Source organism: Mustela lutreola, chromosome 10, assembly GCF_030435805.1.
Source record: "Mustela lutreola isolate mMusLut2 chromosome 10, mMusLut2.pri, whole genome shotgun sequence".
Lineage (NCBI taxonomy): Eukaryota > Metazoa > Chordata > Mammalia > Carnivora > Mustelidae > Mustela > Mustela lutreola.
This window is the reverse complement of record NC_081299.1, coordinates 2,811,295-2,829,879: the sequence shown is the minus strand read 5'-3', so window position 1 is coordinate 2,829,879 and position 18,585 is coordinate 2,811,295. Positions and strand designations below refer to the sequence as shown.

At 51.7% G+C, this 18,585-nt stretch overlaps 1 protein-coding gene across 1 annotated transcript in view; it reads right to left on the bottom strand.

The window, feature by feature from the left end:
* Window positions 1–13,468: 13,468 nt before the first annotated feature.
* AJAP1 (adherens junctions associated protein 1) overlaps window positions 13,469–18,585 on the bottom strand; it is a 109,990-nt gene continuing 104,873 nt past the window's right edge. Inside the window, exon 6 of the mRNA XM_059137156.1 lies at window positions 13,469–16,289. The gene's annotated coding sequence lies outside the window, so the exon portion shown is untranslated. The remainder of the gene's footprint in view (window positions 16,290–18,585) is intronic.

Here is an 18,585-nt window from a genome sequence, read left to right as displayed (position 1 = left end):
CCCCCTCACCCGCTACACATGGGAGCCAAACTTTCCCTCCAAGACTTAGCTTTATCTTCATTTGGATTCCCTAGAAACCAGCCTGAGGGGGACGTCTGTGCTGATGCCCTATTGGAGGGGGTGGATTCTAGAAGTGCTACAGTTGGGGTGAGGGAAGAGAGGGGATGTGGGCGAGAAATGAATGCAAGATGGTGGCGAGTTACCATGCTGGCCACACCATGCTGGCCACAGCTTCCCCAAAACACACAGTGGGGTTGCTTCATCAGCTAGGGCTTCTCCAGAGACACACTGGGGGAAGAAAGGAGAAGAATTTACCCTCCAGACCCTTCTTTCCTTCCTTCTCCCATAGGGTGTTAGTTCCTGTGTTCTACTAGCAAACCTCAGTCAGGTGACCTAGAGAAGCAAACTGCTGGGGTGTGGCATCCTCACTCCGGTTGGACCCTCGGGTATCCCAGCACCACTCATCTGTAAGTTTCACGTGTGTGAAGCACATGCTGCCTTGGACTTCACATTTGGATTCTATCTGACTCAGTTTCCCTTCAGCATCTGTCAGTGAGTCTTCTTCCCAAAACCTATAAGTCCTCCAGGAATGCTGGTTGAAGACTTCTCCTCCAGAGGACTTCGTGGGATCAACAAGTGCTATCCTGGAGTGGCCTCCTCGGCAAGCGGCTTAGCAGAATGGTAAGTAGATTGGCGCTAGTGTAGGACCAGGTCAGCACGCATGATCGTGGACAAGTTACTCACCTCTCTGTCTCAGGTCCCTCATCTGTAAGACTGGGATGGCACTAATGCTTCCTTCCTAGTGTGGTTGTGAGGGGTAAACAGGGCAATGCTAGTTGTTGTAGTGTGCTTGGTGCTGAATCCGGGAATAGACTGTGGAGAGGGAAGTCTTCCCATGAGAGAAGAAATCAGACCACAATTGCCCCCCCCAAGAATGAGTTAGACCCCTTATTCCCTAAACCAGACCCCCACAAAGCTCCCAGACCAGGCACTATGTATGAGTAATGGCTGGGGTGTGAGTGTCCCTCAGCCCAGGGAAGTCTCTGTCCCTCTTGTGGTGGCACCATGAAGGAGTAGGAGGAGATTCAGGTCTCTTTGGAGGGCTACAGGCCCTCTGGCCTCAAAGCAGTTCCTTCTTTCTCTCCTTGCTCCCAGCACATTCCCCCACTGGGATACATGTGCCTTCTTGCTTCTACCTGATAACAGGACACAAAAGGTGAGTGCTGACCATTGCAAGGTGCTGCTCACTTTGGGAGCTACACCCTTGCAGGGCTGGCAGAGGCTTGATTTCAAAGAGTCCTTCGTCAGCAAGACTGACACATCGACTTTGATGCCCTTTTCAGAAGAACAAGTAGACAATTCTGATGTGTAATTGAATCATCTACTACCGGGTTGGACTGGAAGGCTGGAAGAGAAGATGTGTTCAACATGGAGGTGGTCTGGGGGCCGGTGAAGCCCAACTGGGAAAGGTTGGGTCTGCCTTGGCATGTCTCTCTCATATTCCCCTGGCTGGTTTACCTTTTCCCCTTTGTTCCTGGCCATATGAACCACCTCTCTCCCCAAATCACAGGAGACCAGTCTATGCCTGTTGTCATCCCAAGGAAAAGCCCTGGTGTCATACTTCCCATCCACTGTGACCGTGGAGCTCCCCTCTACATGACCCTCCAGATCGACTTGTGCTGGGGCTTCCTTGGAAGATGCAGAACTCCCCACTGCTCCCCATGCTCTCTCCCAGTGCCATATCCTTCCAAGTCTGTTTCCTGTGTCATTGATTCCAGAATGAGATGTTCATTTGCTCTTTGAAAATAGCATTCAGAGCCATTCAGACAAGCCTCTCCGGCTCAGATAAATCACCGAGAATGGAAGGGGAGCTCAGAGCTGTTTTTCATTGAGAGGAGCCCCGGCCTCCTGGAAAGCACCCAGGGCTTCCCAACTGAAATACAACCTCCTCCTTAATTTCATTCCACAAGCCCCTGCCCACTGTCAGTTTGATTTAAGCGGTAATTCAATCCCAGAGTGAGCAGCCCCTTTCAATGGTTCTCATTACTTTTCTGCATAATGTTATCATATATAAGGACCTGGGCTGAGGGACACTCACACCCCAGCCATTACTCATACATAGTGCCTGGTCTGGGAGCTTTGTGGGGGTCTGGTTTAGGGAATCAGGTGTCTAACTCATTCTTGGGGGGGGCAAATTGTGGTCTGATTTCTTCTCTCATGGGAAGAATAAAGCTTAGCTCATAATAGCACTTCATTTTTTTTTTTTTCTCCATGGCCCAAAGCGATATAGTACATGTAATGGGGGCCCCTTGCTGACTGGGGAGGACACACGATACCTCAGGTCACAGACTGAACCACCTCAACACACAACAAAGACTTCCATAAGACAGGGATGAAGCATTCTCAAAATGCTTGGGTGCCCTCCTGACTCAGCTGCTTTTTGTGATGACAAGCCCTCCAAGCTTGGTGGTATTAATGAGATGCGTTAGAGGTGGTTTGTGTTCATAGGAAGATCTAGCCATGTACATAGCTTATTCAGTGTCATTATCAAAAACCCATTATCTTGTAGTTTTTCAAAAGCTCTTATTTGTATGGAAGAGTTCTCAGTGACCACACTCTGGTGGATCGTGTGGACAGCAATCAGCAGATGTCTACACAGCTAGCTCTTGCCAAGATGCGTTGTCAAACCCGAGAGAACAAGTGAACTGACCCTAGCATCTCCAGCACCAAGGACAGCTCCGGGGGCCTCCTGGATGGGTGATGGGTGATGGGGCAGACAGGCAAGAACCAGAGCAGCTCTTAGAGACCCACTCTGTGCGACAGCTAGGACACAGTTTCCTCCGCACCATCCCACCCCTGCCTCTGGCTCTGGCATCTCCAGCCTCCCTCCCCAAACCCTGCAAGCCTGGAACCCTGCAGCTTAAAAGGCCAAAGATCTGACTACATCATTTCTGCCACATTCAAAGCCCGAGAGTGAGGAAACAGAGAGACGTGGACCCTGTTCTGGACAGGACGGGGAGGAGAGGGTCCTCCCCCTATCCAGACTCTGTTGCCGACGGTGAACATGTGGGGAAGAGCCCTGGATCACGGGCAAAATTGACAGAAATGTTTGCCTCCTTCTGATCAGTGCAGCAGATCCTAATGGGGTGTACCGTGGTGCTGCAGGATGGAGCGTGCAGGAGCAAAAAGGGGCTCAGAGCATCGGGGATGAAGAGAAAAGAAATAAGGAACCACAGATGCAGACACAGGGGAAAAACCAGGCACATCTCCTCGTTGGCAGCTGCTCCCTATGCAAGGTGATGGATTCAGAGTTGCCCTTTTTCTAAGCTTTATGACTGCATATAACCGTGGCAGCTGCTTCACCTGTATCTGGCAACGTAAAAAACAAAAACAAAAACACTATTCTGGGGACAGTTACTTTAAAAAGGAAACCGTGTCTCCTTCTGAAGCCCAGCTGGGCCCCCAACTAGAAACCCAGCTGTCACAGAACAAAAAGGTGGGGCCACCACTGCTCCAGTCTTCCCTGGACCAGCCCCCAGCCTCACAGGGGGAGGGGAAGGAGCTTGAACCTCCTTCTGGGATCACCAGCCAGCCCCCCTACTCTTTCTTAGGGCAGCTACAGAACAAGGAAAGGGAGCACAGATTTCAGATTAATGGTGGCATCTCCCTCTGACTCCCCGGTGCTCTGAGCTAAATTATGTCTCCATCAAATTCACATGCTCAAGTCCTGGCCTCAAGTAGATCACAATTAGACCTTATTTGGAAATAGGGGTACTGTAGCTGTAGTGAGTTAATATGAGTTCATACTGGAGTGGGGTGCGGCCCCAAACCAAAATGACTGGTGTCTTAATGAAAGTAGGAAATTTGGACACAGACATAGGCACACACACATGCATACGCAGGAAGAATGCCACAGGAAGATTGGAGTTCTGCTGCCACGAGCCAAGGAAAGACCAGAAGCCAGGAGAGCAACCCGGGTCAGATGTTTTCCCAGATCCTTCTGAGGGAGCAGTCTTTCTCCTCCCTTGCTTCTGGACTTCTGTACCCAGAACTCTGAGACTACAATGTCCTGTTCTTCGAGGACACCCAGTGTACGGCACTTTATTCCAGCCGCCACAGCGAATCAACAGTCCAGGGTAAAACCCCAAACCCAAAACCAAACCAAACCACAACAACAAAAAACAAAACAAAACAAAAACAAAAACAAGGGAAAGGAAGCGTATGCTTCTCTTCCGGGGATGCCTCAACTGCCTCCTGACCAAGTTGCTGTTTTAGGGGAGATTCAGCGTGGACCAGTCCTGGGAGCCAACCACGGTAGACCAGATGTCCTGAATGGCCAACATCCAGTCTATCTGAAATTATCCTCTGCAGCAAGAAGGCAAACTATAATTCCCCTTAACAGGGTTTCTCAGTATGGGCACCATTCCCATTTGGGCCAGATCATTCTTTCCTGGGGGCAGGAAGACTGTCCTGTGCATGGTGGAGGTGTAGCAGCATCCTTGAGCTCTACATGCCAGCACACCCCTCTCCAGCTGCTGTGACAACCAATGTCAGATGTTTCCTAGGGTGCTATGGGGGGATCCTGAATGAGAACACTGTCCTAAAGGAGCCTATCATGCTTTCTTAGACCCCATGCTCTTGCTTCTGAAGCTAAGGCATGAACTAGAGAGCCCCTGTAGGCTGTGGGATCTAGAAGCATGCAGTCTTTCTCAGCCTGGGTCATTCCTCTGTCTGGTTTTGTAGCAGACCCAACACGTACCTTTGATTGTTAGATTCCTGAATTGGTTTTCTTTTGAGAGAAGTGACATGGGGATCCCCAGCTTCCCTCAAACCAATGTTCCTGCCTTCTTGGTCCAGAGTTGGTGGGGACACTTGCTAACTAGATCCTGTGTAGCTCATCACACCCTTGGGATGCTCAGCCCATCTTCCCTGAGCCTGGAGGGAACCCTCCCCAGCCATTGTCCAGCACCAAGAGGCTGCTACTGAGTTTGTGTGTTTGGAAACACATCACAGTCAACTCTACCAAATTCATTCAGCCACTTTGGGTCCCCACATTAATTTTCTTGGCTTCAGTTCAAAAGCAAGAGCTCTGTGCACTGGGAAATGGATACTAGAATCCCAATTTCTCCCTCTCACTGGTGAGCAAATTGAGTTTATTTTAATGGTATCCAGGCTGTTGATTTGTTTAAATCAATTAAATGACCAAAGTGGTATTGTTTTTTCTGCTTGTTAAAGACAGTTATGTATCCCATTCATCAATGTGTCTCAGGGCATTAAGCCCCTCACTGATTCAGGAGAGGTTTTCCCTGGGGAGCCCGTGGTCACTTCAGCCATCTGCCAGCTCCCAGGCTCAGAAGCAAATGGAAGCTCCCAGAGTGTAAGACAAAGGCACCACTCCAAGCTAAGACGGAAAGGAAGCTTGTGTGTCACCATGCGTCCTGTGTGCTGGTGAAGGCAACATGTAAATTGTCTATCGATTCTGGGATTCTGGGATGGGGCCAGGAGACAGAGTGCCACCTGCTTTCCTGAGCTAATTAGGGGGAAAGAATGTTCAGTCCCAGTTGTAAGGAATGCTTTCATTTTTGCCCTATCTGCATCTTTAAATGTTTTCCTTCTAAGAGAAGACGGCTGAGGCCTTCTTTCTCCACTCCGCAGACCTTTGGCGGGGGTCCCGATGTGCACACCAGCTCTTTTGTGTGGACTGATCCCTTGGACTGACTTCCAGCTTCAGCCTTCTTGTCTTTCTGAGTTGGGCCTTGGCCTTGGCCATGGAGTCACCCAATAAAGAGAACCAGAAAATTTAGCAACAAGTTCATCGTGCCTTAGACACGTTTCTCTGGGGCTGGGTGGGGTGGGTGTAGTGGTGGCTGAATGCGGGTGGCCTCGGTGAGATCCTGGGTCCAGCACGGCCCCACCCATCCCAGGCTAGAGGCGGTTCACAAGCTACATGCCCTCGTGGTGTCTTGGTCTGTCCCACCCATTAAATGGGACAATCGATGATGCATGTGACTTTGGTGGTGAAATGCGGTGAATATGCAAAAATACACCAGAAAATACACCAGCGAAAGGTGCTGAGCAGATGCAGAAGGCACTGGGGCTTCAGGGAGAAGAAGCTGTTTCTGTTCTTGCTTTCTTAGACCAAGCCTCAGTGCTGGCTGGTCTAGGGGTGTCCCTGCGGGCCCCCACTGCCTGTGGTTAAGGACCTCTGCTCTGGCTGCAGGACCCTTACTCACATATAAATGGTCTCATCTGAACCTGTCTTTCGCCCTCTGTGAATTCTGTGCATTCTAGGCATCCCCTGTTTCCAATAATGGATGCCTTTGGAATTTCTTGCCTGGGCACAGGCACACAATTATAAGCTTGGGACCCATCTTTTCCCCAGGAGGTGGTTTCTTCTGCAGACATGAGCTGGACTCCGAATGTTCACAGAAGTCCAGCGGGAATGCCCAGGCCTGCTCTTCAGATGCTTGTGGTCTCAAGCACAACCCTGTGGGGGGGGGTCTCAGTTGGTCCCGACTCAGTCATACCCAACCTCAGGACCCACATGGAGACCCGGAAATGTTTTCTCACTCGCTGAAGTAGGAAAGCTTTGTCTTGAAAATAACGCAGATCCAGGGAGATCGGAGAATCTGGAACGATGGTATAGAAACACACATGCCCATGTTCTTGGAGTTGATCTCAGATAATATTGGTTAAAAAAAAATAAATAAATGAACAAATAATTTTTTTTTTTTAAAAGCCCTTTTTGAGGTCATGGCCTCAACTCATGGCAATTCTTTTCTCATATTTTTTTCCATATTATGTTTTTTTTTTTTTAATAGCAACATCAGAGTACTAAATATACACAGGAAAGTTGATATAGGTGTTGCATGTACAATGTTTTCCAAATACATCGCTTTGAGATACAGAAACAACTTAAAAAAATCTGGAATAAAAGTTCACCTGTATGGAAATCACACCCAGCCCCCCACCCCCACTCAAATATATCATGTCATTTCTGTTTATTAACATGATTATGGTATGCATTGAAAGAAAAACACAACAGTAAACTACAATAGTTTAACTTTCAAGAAGGTGGCATAGAAATACGTTTATAAGGACAGCTGTGGTATAGATATATGTATAACACTCGAACAGGGAGGCTTTCGTTTTGCTGTTGAAAAATAACAAGTGCTCCATGTAAAAGTATAAATAAACAGTTAACAGTTTATTGTATCAGAAAATAATTTAGGAAAATCAAAATAAAAACCAGCTTTACTATACATGAGGAAAGGGGGAAAAATAAAGTTCTACAACATTTAACTTAAAACCTGTGAAAATAGGCCACTGTGGCCTTCAGCATTTAATTGCTCGTCCTGCGGTTCGGGTTCATGGTGTGTGGACTGTCCAGTTCCACGGGTGAGCTGGGGAGGAGGAGGAGAGAGATGGGCTCGTCTTTAAATTTATGTAACTAGACCTGGCAAATTCAAGCGTGATTCAGACGCACTAGGAATGTGGAGAATGGAAATGGATCCCTCTGTCTCCCAGCCGCGTGTCACAAAGACGCCCCATGTGAAAAATCCAGCCAACAATCTGGATGTTTCTCTGGTTGTTCTGTTTATTCCACCCCAACGCCCAGGGACGCCCAGCGGCTTGACGACGTGAGAGCAAAACATCCAAATGGTTGACTGCCTTTCCCTCTCCTGGTGGCGCCCTCGTGACCGGCGATGAGTTTAGTCAGTGACAGGGTAAACCAGAAAAAAGGCATTCAAAAGCTAATTGGATTTTTGTTTTTGTTTTGTTCTTTGTCTTTTTGTATAAAACATACTTAGGAGCCAGATTTGTCAACTCTGCAACCAGGGACAGATCTCTGCAACCGGCCCCCAAGGGTTCAGCGTTGAACAATTTCCATAAGTGAAATGACAATCGAAGGGTTTCAGATATTTCCCTTCTGTTTGGTTATTGGTAGTTTCTAAATGTTTTGCAGTAAACATTGACTCCTTCTGGGGAAAAAACGTAAAAATAATGTAAGAATATCGTCCATGCTTCCTCCAATGTCCAGGTTAACACTCTCTGGGCCCAACTCATGTCTGAGAAGAGTCCTGATCGATAGCATGGGCAGGGAGACTTCACCTCTCGCTGATTCACACCTCCGTCACAACAGAAGCAAACGTACACAACTTAAACAAGAAGCTAAGGTTGTTAAGCTTAGGGAAGGCTTTGTTGTTACGTTCTGCTTTTCACGACCGAGTCTGGATTCCAGCACCCGCCATCTTGCTTTTTGCAGGGAAGGCAAGAGAAGGGAATGATCCAAGTGGGGCTGCCAGAAGTAATGGAAAACAAAACAAAACTCTAGTCTCTAAGAAAACAACTACCTTCAGCTCAAAGCTGGTCACATGTTTCCCCCAAATCTCCTTTTCAGTCTAAAACTTCACAAGTTCCTACATGTCCCTTTCACCACGACTGGTGAGTGTTTCAGGGAGGAACAGATGTCATGGATGTTGTTCTGTCTTCCCGCCAAGCAGTACAAACATGGGGGTCTCTGAAACACGCCCTGAACCTCAAGCTACTCCATGTCATCTTGGGCTGGGAATTCGTCTTTAAGGATCAATTCTACAGTCAGTTGACTGAGGACCAACTTTGCTAAGGCTCTTTCACCCTTATGAGGAAGCAAACCAAATGCAAATGAAAAGCAAACAAAAGGTCTATATTTTAATGTGTCTGTAAGTCAGGACAGTTCAGATCAAGGAGATGTGACCAGATGGGGGATCTGCTATGCCTGCTGACTTTTCAAAACCAGCTGCCCATGCCTGTATTTAATGCCCTTCACTGGGAGAACAGTTGTGCTTGTATGCAGAAGGGGAGTAGTACCCAAGAGCACCTTAAACCCGTCCTCTCCAGGGATTCCATGTAAGTTTGTGTTTTCCTGCTGTAAACTCATCAAGAGAAACACTCGTGTTGCCTTGTAGACCTTAAGTTGTGGGCACTCACAGAACACATTAGAAATCAGTATGTGTAAGAGAGGAAAAGCTGAGTGGAGTTTCCAGACCAAAATAGACTTCGGAGGCAGAGGGTGAGGGTCCCTTCTGTGGCAGTAGCTACTTCACATGCCGTCACACCATTCCACGGATTTCAGCAGCCTATGACTTCAGCAAAGCCCCTCTCTCCTACTCCTGATGGTCCCCCAGAGTTTGGAAATGGAGGTTGGATGTTATAATGGCTTTGAGATTGGCCCTTTTGGCTTGCGATGATTGCAGAGTGACAGACAGATGGTTGTCTTAGAAATGGGACAGTGGCCCAAGAGGGTGATATATGTCTGCCTTGACGGTTCCCTGAATAATGATTTGAAATAATTATATGAGGGTCCCTCAAGGGGTTCCCCCTTTCTAGACGTTTGTAGCCACAAGTCTCCATGGTACGTGATGGTGCCAAAAAGTCGATGCTAGGACTGCATAGTGTTCTTGCTTCTCCCATGGCTGAAGTTCTCCCCGATTCTCTGGAAGCAATGACTTGCCAGATCCAGCAAGACTAGAATGGACTGATGCACAGACTGATGCACAGACTGACAGCTGCCAGCCCCAAAGCTACCAGCTTCAACACTAAAGCATTTATTGCAGAATTTCAGAAATCTGATGAAAACCACTGTGACTGGCTGAGTTAATGTCCACATAAGAACGAAGCTTGCAGGGATTTGTTATTTGGCCTTGCAGAGATGTTGAATTACGTGTGAAAACCCGGGTCTCCAAGGGGTCCTATTTTAGGAGCGAGACCACCTGGGACAAACCTAGTTAACTTTCATCCAGAATTTCCTACGATCAGATCCTCTGCATCATTCTCACCACACACTACTCAGCAGATGTTTTGCTGTGAGATCCAAGGTACTGGCAAGAGTGAACTCAGCCCCAGAAGATGTCTTAGCAACTCTCTAGGCTTATTATCTTAACCTATTTGATTTATACTATTCATGGCACAAGTGTGGTTCTGATTCTACCCAACACAGAAGAGATAACATGACTATTTATACACCCACTGACCCTCGCCCCACGACTCACTAGCTGTTTGAACTACCCCCACCCAAGTCCTCATAAACCTATATGTCCCAGATGGGCAAGGCTGGCCAGTTTAAACCACATCTCTTAAGCTGACGTCATTCCATACATGACTTAGATCTATGGATTCATTCAAAACTATTCCTTTGATTCTGGGCACCCTAACTCTTGGAGCACTTAACAAGCACTCCATTGAGGGGGAAATGCAATGGGGCTCCTGGGGAGATATGTTCTAGCATTCCAGCTCCAACACAGACACATCACATAACCAAGCTGACTATTCTCTTTGGACGTGGACATGGGCTGTGCACTTAGAAGGGTGGAGTGTAGACCTGTCACTGGCACGGGTCTGAAAATCCATGGAGAGAAGCCCCCTCGCCTCCATGCCTCCATTGTCCATGCACTGCTGCCTTAAAGAACCCATGACAAACACCTGTCCTCTTTGTCCTGGGTCGTCGTAACACCTCATGCTGTCACGGCTCGCCGAGCTTTCTCACCGGCTACAGTCTACGCATCGAACCCCTTCCAGCCAAAGTGAGATGGAGCGGAGGGGAGTGTACGCAGGCACATGAGAGCCCGACTGTCTGTTCTGGTGGGACGGCTTCTCTGATTCAGAGCAAGCACTACTAAATGGTCCTTTGGCAGAAGGGGAGGTTGTACAGAATTCAATTCCTAATCAGGGATTGCATGCCCGGAGTATGACCGATTTGAGTTCCAGAAATTGGCCACCATGTACTTGCTGAGATCTTTCTAGAATCAGTTGAGGTCGAAAAGTTGACTTCTGTTTGCTCGCTGGCCGGGGTGACCTAAACAATGGTGGTTCTCTGCCTACACCTCCATTCACCCACTCCTTACTCGAATGCAAACTCTAACCCCAGGAAGGCAAAACTGCGCACCGCCACGCACCACATGTTGTGGAAGGAAGGGCTGGCAGCACATTTCAAAATGTCAAACAGCTATTGAAGACCTCGCCCAAACCCTGCACGTTATGCTGAATGCAACGGACACACAAATCTTGGCTCGGAGCAGGCAGCAAAGAACAGGTCTGTCTTCATCGCCGGAAGCACATCCATGAAAAATAAGTCAGGAAGAATAATCAAGAACTCTCAGATGGCGAGAGTTTTGCTCATTTATGTGGGCTGTGCTATTTACATTGGAAAACAAACAAACGATCAAAAAACAGGACGGCATAGCAAATTGACAAATGGCACCAAAATAACCATTCCAAAATTACATGAATCATGGCGTGTTTTGGAGTATCTGCTTCCTTAAAAGCAGATGTTGTTTAAGTGCGTGGCTAAGTGTGATCACTATTGAGGGTGAGCTTTGGAAAAGGCAGCTGCCTACTCTTCTCTCACCAGGAGGGATGACTCTGCCCTGCGGGCTGCATCTCTGTCCTAGGACTCCTTTGCCTTCCGTGAGAACTGGTCGACTTGACAACGTACCTGCGTGCTTCGGAAGGGGTCCATGGAGAGAGGCAGGCCTTGGAGGACAGCGAAATTCATCACCTGGCCTTCCTGCTTCCCCGGCAGAGTCACCCCTTGCTAGAATGATGAGGGTTTCGGTAACAAGGTGGATGGTTTGTAATGACCGAGGCATCTCCTCCGTGACACTGCACTGCGTTTTCTCCCAGGAGGTAGGAGCAAGTGGTCCTTAGTCTCTTCCACCCAGACCAGCCCTCACTGAGCAAGTGACAGCTCCCGGGAGATGCGGACAGCCCCTCTTCTCTTCCTGCTGTCACTGTGCCCCATTCTCTTCCTGTCATGTATCCATCTCTCTGGAAATCATTACTCTTTGCTTCTACGTTAACTATCTGCCTCCTCCCAGAATAGAAAGGAAAACCCAGGAGGGCGGGACCATGTGGCCAACATGACAGGAGTTCAAGTCTTTGCACGAGCAGATGAATGGCCAGTTCTGGCAAGTCACAAAGAATCACTTCCAACGGCATCTGTGAGCAGTGTCTTCGGGAACCATGCAGTGAAACAAGAATGGCCCCAGTGCCTTCCCCACTGTGGCGTGTGGGGTGACTCGGTAGAGATGGGGTGGAGGGAAGAGAGCTCAGAGGAGTGCTGACACTCACTCGTGCTGGGACCTCCCTGATGAGACAAGATGATGGTCACAATATGGGCAAAGACAGGTATGTACTGATGCCCATGCACTGAGATGAAAGTCATGGGAAGACTCAGCCTGAACCGATAGGGCTGCAGGTCCCAGCCCGGAACCTCAGCCCTGGCTCCTCATCTTATCTCCTAAGAGGCTGGATCAGCCCAGCTTCCTGAGCTGCTGATGATACTGGGCCATCTGGGAGAAGAAGAAAGAAGAGGAGGAGGAAGAGAAGGAAGAGGAAAGATGGATCAAGTCCGCGGGCAGCAAGACTCAAAAGGAGACCTTACAAGGCAAAAGGGTCAATTCTCTGATGTGTGCATTTCTTAATATGACAAATGGGAATGGGCATCCTCACACAAAATTCCTGAAGATTAAAGCCTGTGCAGAAGACTCTGCCTGATGCGGAAATGTGGCTGAGACGGAGCAATGTATCTGAGAAGGAAGGCGGCTGGAAGTCGTCAAGGTCACGGGACGAACTACCGAGTTCCTGGGGGTGACATTCAGACATTGGGGGTGACATTCAGAGTTGGTGGGATTTGCTCTAAGTCCAGGTTCCTAAGTTTCAAACGCTCCGTGAGGGACTGAGATGAACATTTAGTCACATGCAGCCTGAGATGTCCACCCAAACTCCGGTTGGAGAAGGACCAGAAAGATGTGGGGGAACCACGGCGTTCTAGGTGTCGTCTCCTTCCTGCACAAGAAAGACACCGGTTGTGGAGACTAACAGCCCTCTGTCGTGCCCGAGGGGTCCCTCCACTTCCATACTGTGTGTGGGCAGGCTGTAACCAAGCAGGAGGATGTGGTGGGCACATGGCCTGGCTTTTGCCCTGGACGCTGCTGGAATCCGAGCCCGACAGGGAATGACCCGGAAGCTTTCCCGGCCAAGCCTGGGGCCCCTTTCCCTTGGCACTCAGAGCTGGTTAACAAAAGTAATTACACCCATTGTTTCAACCACATGAAAGTGACAAATTCTCGAAGACTAGAAGTAATTAAGTCTAGAAAGAGACCGGCCTGGACGGCAGAGTGCCCAGCGCCCTGCCCAGCTGCTCCGAAAGCTTTAATGGTAAACAATGGACAGAGGTCTGCGTGCAGCAAGGTCACGGCCATGGATTTCCGCCACCAAAGGGATGAGACGGAGGTGGATGAAAGCTGGGGGACACACCAAACTACAGCACTCTTCCTCTGACTGCTTTTCTGGAGGGACAGACAATCTACAGCAAACGTGAGGGCCTGCCAGAGGGAACTGCAGCCGCGGGAGGCCGAGGAGAGCGGAGGCCAACGCGGAGCTCGGCCTTGGGCTGCAGAGGGACGGCCTGGCCACACCGCTCCCTGGACACACAGCGTCGTGCACAGGGCCTGACTCTGGGAACGCCTGTACGATCTCACGTTACGGACGTTCTCACGGGCAGAGCGGAATTCCTACGCCTGCACGCCTTCCTTGACCAGCCCCTGTGCAGAGCTGGTGCTTCCACATTTCTCGGGGACCATGGAAAAACCAAAATCCCTACATGCACACACTCCGTCGAGCATCCTGGAACACTAGCCTTCCCCGAGATGGATTTGTTCTGACAGATGTGAACTGCAAGCAGACTCCCAGGTGGGAAACGTGTGGGCCCCTGTCGGCTGTGTGTGTGGCCCGGAGAGCCGGCCCAGGGGGCTGTGTGTGTCTGGGGGACTTGGTGACTCTAAGCATCCTTCGAAAGCTGGGCATCCTGTGGTGCTCTGGAAAGAGTTCAGGTGTCGGGAGTGCAGCCCGAGGCCCGAGGAAGGGGCTGAGCAGCAGTCCGACAGGAGGTGTGGGCACCAAACTGTGGCTTTATCAGGAATCCCAGGTTCCTGCTGCCGGTAAACAAACAGGCCCCCTGCTGCCACCTCCTCCTCAGCCAGGCTCCCTGGAACTCAGGGTGTTGGGGAGCAGAGCGCAGCTTCTGTTGCCCCGGCGGGCACCAACAGCCCTTGCCTTGCACTCACACCGAGCTGCGCCCACCTGAGTCAGGAAGGCCCCTGCGCCACCTCCAAAAACCCGCAGGGAATGAGATGGATGAACGGGGTGACCGATGGAGAGAGGTGTGCCTTCCAGCGCCATGCAGGTGAGCCCCGGAAACCGGAGACGCCAGCAGCAGGCGTGTGCCGGAGCTTTGGGGGAAAGCGACAAAACCAAACCCAGCCCCCAAATGGGGCTTCCCCACGTGGCGGGCGATTCCCAACAATACAGACCTAGCACTACGGTTCCTTCCTCCCCTGGACTCACTTGGTCTCCCACATTCCAAGAGATGTGGAAGCATATTTCAAGGTGTTGCACAGGGAGACTGAGCCTGATGGAAGAAAGGGGTCACCAGCCTGGCCAGTACGGAGGCACGAGCTTAGCTGCCCACCTGACCGGCAACGTTCTGACCTGGTCTACGGGGCATTTCACGAGATGGGTTCACACAACCTCCTGGTGAAATCACCATCACCCGCGGGCCATTCATAGAGGGCAGGCCACAGGCATCGAATTTGGGATCCCCGTGAGGAGAAAACAGCATCCAACGGAGCCTCCCGTCACTCCCAGGGCACAATGGGGCACTGGGGCACCACTGGGGAGGGAGCTGTGCTCCCCAAACATGGCAGTGTTTCTCACGAATCCCATGGGTTCGTGATCCTCTCCCCGAGGCTTCAGCCTCGAGCCCCTCTTTCCACTGGGAAACCCCACTGTAGGATTCTTGATGGCAAAAACACAGATGTTGGCCAACCAGCACGAGCGAGAGACAGCGTCTTTGCACCAGTCCTCACCAAGATTGCAGGCCGTGCTTAGGCTCTAGAAAGAGCAGCGACCTGTCCCCCAACATGCGTGAAACAAATGTGGGGTGCGCTCCAGGGCACGGCCCCCGTGGGAGTAGCCTGGATCCTTGGCACACGGATTTCTTTCTCGTTTTCCAACCAACGGGGGCCCTCGTAGATGTCTGAGTTCTGTTCTGACATACGCACACACATTCTAAGGATAGATTCCTTTAATTTGTGGAACTGGAAAATTTTCTTTAATTCGGTCTACGCTTGTGTAACACAAGGATGGTTAAGAATCCGCCCCCCGCCCGGGCTGATGCTCGGCCCATCTGTAAGCAGCCGACCACGTACGTACACGTGTGCGTGGCTGTGAGTAGCTCCTTCAAACAACTCAATGAGAAAAAAAAACAAGGTCACGTTCACGCATCTCTCTCTCTCTCTCCCTACATGCAGGTCTGTACAACCATGGCATTCTCGACTCTGGCTTGAGACAAGAAAGCCTGCATCTAGAGCCACTCACCAGATACCAGCCAAGGTAGGGTGTTGGGAGGGGTCGGTCTGCGCGGTCCCGGCTGTCCCCGGGGACGGGCGGCAACGGGAGGCCGGGTCACCGGAGGGGGTATGCTCACTCGTGGAACCGCGTTTCCAGTGTCGGCGTCTCTATGCGTGTGTGCGTGTGCGCACGCGTGTGGGCCCGCGTGTGCGTGTGCCTGTGTGTGTGATATGTTGCCAAAGTAGAAAACAGCAGTTTATTCTGTTCATACTAAGCATGGTAAATAAACCAGGTTCTGGAACCGATAACATTTTTTTTTTTAAAAAGGAACATTGAAGGTCTTCAAAAATTGCTACAGTACAAAAAAAGTGTGTGTGTGTGTGTGTCTGGTGTATTTAATATTTATATATGTATATTAACCAGAAATAGCAACTCTATTGGAAGATTCCCGCCCCCTGTTGCGGTCAGGTTTCTACACGTGGTTCACTTGGCTTCGCTGCGGTCACCAAGTCCTTCGGGTCACTACATGGCACATAATGGTATTATTGGCAAAGGTTCAGAATCAGTCCAAATCCCAGGCTCCAGGAGCTTCCTGTTGGCCTTTCTTCTCCGTCTGCCGCTGCTTTCTTGCTTTTCTTCTCTGTCCTCCAAAGACAACTCTGGCAGAAGGCAGTTCCCCCATAGGCGTGAGCATTTTTATAAAAATATATTTGGCCTATAGCGTCCTGCTCTTTGAGCTCCCCACCGGCAAACTGAAGCGGTAGGCATGGGGACCCTCCCCGTAGAGAGTCTAGATTAGGTTTTGTCTCTGTGTGTGTGTGTGTGTGTGTGTGTTTAATTTTTTTTAATTTTTTAAATTTTTTTTTTTAAATTTTTTTTACAGGTTCACCAACGGAATCCTGTGTGGAAAGAAAACAAGAAAAGATTAGCTAGCAGGGAGCGGGGGGCAGGATGAGTGTCTTCGGCCCCTCTAAGCCTCCGCGACCCACCGAGCCCCAGGCTGCTTGCTGGCTCGCAGAGGGCGGGGTCTCCTGCCCTGGGCACTGGGGACTGGAGCGCCTGCTGGGAGTCCCCGGACCTTGTGCTAATCACAGTCACAGATGGAGGAGCTGGGTCTGGGTCTGGGACCACCCCTGCACTCACTCTGCTGAGGGGGCCCTGACCCCCAAGCCTGCAGCGGACTGAGGCATCCAGCACCACTGCTGACTCCCTTTCCAGCTCTGACCCACCAGGAGCAGAGGGGACACCCACCCCACTCCTGGATGGCAGGAAGCCATGGGGTCCCCTTCAGCCCCCTGGTCAGCTGGAGGCTCCCTGAGGCCGGGACTCGGAGAGATGAATGGATCGCATCAGAAAAACCGACCCGGGGGCTCCCCAAGGGATGATCTTGCTGAAGAGGGAAAGGGGTGCGTCCCTCGTGCTCACAAGCCAAGTCGGCTGACTGCGAAGAAGAGCGGCCCTTCCCTAGCCCAGCAGAGGTCGGATGATAGGAACCCCAGAGTCTTCCTGCCTCGGTGACGGACCCCTGAGGTCAGCATCTCCCCGACAGAGAGCTGTGGCCTTTCTGGGCATGGCTAGGGGTGTGGCAACACGCCATGGCTCAGCCCGGAGAGTCTCTTGCTGGAAGGACGGGGCGCGGTCTCTCTCTGCTGTCACTGGGAGCCCCTGCAGCCCACAACTACGGGACGCGAGAACCCTCCCAACGGTACACAATGGGAGGATGCTGGCCCTCCCCCACGCCGGTGGGACAACCAGGCAGGTGACACCCATTCTGACATGAAAGCCAGAAGCCACGGGCTGGAGCTCTGGGGTGTCCACTGCGGCTCCGGGCACCGTGGCCAGACTGGCCCTGTCCTAGTCACCGGCGGAGCCCCCCGGAAACACACACTCCTGCACCGTCCGCACCAGGACGGTCTCCTCCACCGGGTCGGGGGCGAGGGGGCTCGTCTCCTCTCTGGGAACCCCCCTGGCCTGGACAACAAGGCGGGGCCCCCGCTGCCTCCTCACCGTCCCCTGTACTGCACAGGACACACTTAGCCCGCCCCGACGTGGAGCGTCCGCGCATCTCCCACGGCACCGTGTGCTCTGCTGTGGGCGGGGTGTCCCCCCCCCCCCGTGTAAAGAACCCGGGTGCCGGACCGCCCGCGGCAGCTTTACTCCAACGGAGCCCTGCCCCTGCTCACTGCCACTTTCCAGGATGGGGCGGGGCGGGGCGGGGGTGGTAAAAAACGAAGCTATGGAAACGGAGAGAACTGTCCCTCCTGGATGTCTGTCCTCACTCTGATTTTTGGAAAGCTAAAAAACGTGGAGACAAGTGCCCCCCGAGCCCACCCACGCGAGCAGCCAAGCGCAGAGAGCCTGGGAGGAGAAGGGGCGCCACGGGGCGGGGGAGGGGCGTGGGGCGCGTGTCATGGGGGCTGAGTTCCGGTTTGGGACGAGGAGGGAGTTCTGGAGACGGGCGAGGGATGCCCGACGTCGCGAAGGGGCCTGATGCCAGCGGACCGCACCGCTCAGAACGGGGACAACGGTCCACCTCATGTCCGTTACAGGTTACCGCCATTCTAAAAGTTAAAAAATACACATAAAAAATATACAGGGACAGAGAAGCCTGTGCCTGGTGACTGCCAGCCCAGGTCGGGCGGCCCAGGACCCTGTCTGGGGGAAGCAGCGCCCCCTCCTCGCCAGCAGAGGGTCCTGGGTTGGTGCACCGGTCAGACGGCTGTCCCCTCCTTTATTCTGACGGTCTCCACACCGACGGAGGCGGCAGGAGCTGCCTCGACCCGTCTCTCGCGCCCGCCATCTCGTGAGTGGTTTTCTGTTCGAGGTTTATGTGGTCACTGTCCCAGTGGGCGTCTTCAGCGCTTCTGACCCGGGACAAGGTCCTGCCTCCTCGCCTGGCATCCCTCCGCCTCCAGGCTCCATGTCCTTCGAGGGTCCGCAGACGGTCACCTCTCTGGGGAGGCCTTCCCACACACCCCCTGCTTTGCTAAATGCGATCTCCGTTCATCCTGGAGCGTGCTGTTGTGGGACTCCGCAGGCACAGGATGAGCCAGGTGGGCTCTCCTCGCGTGTGTGCATGCCCACGTGTCCTCGCAGGGGTCATGGGTGTCTGCTAGGTCTGCCCAGGCTCCAGCTTGTGCCTTGTCCGGAGTGGGCCATCGGTACTGGACGCCGCTTGGGGAAGAGGCGTCCGTG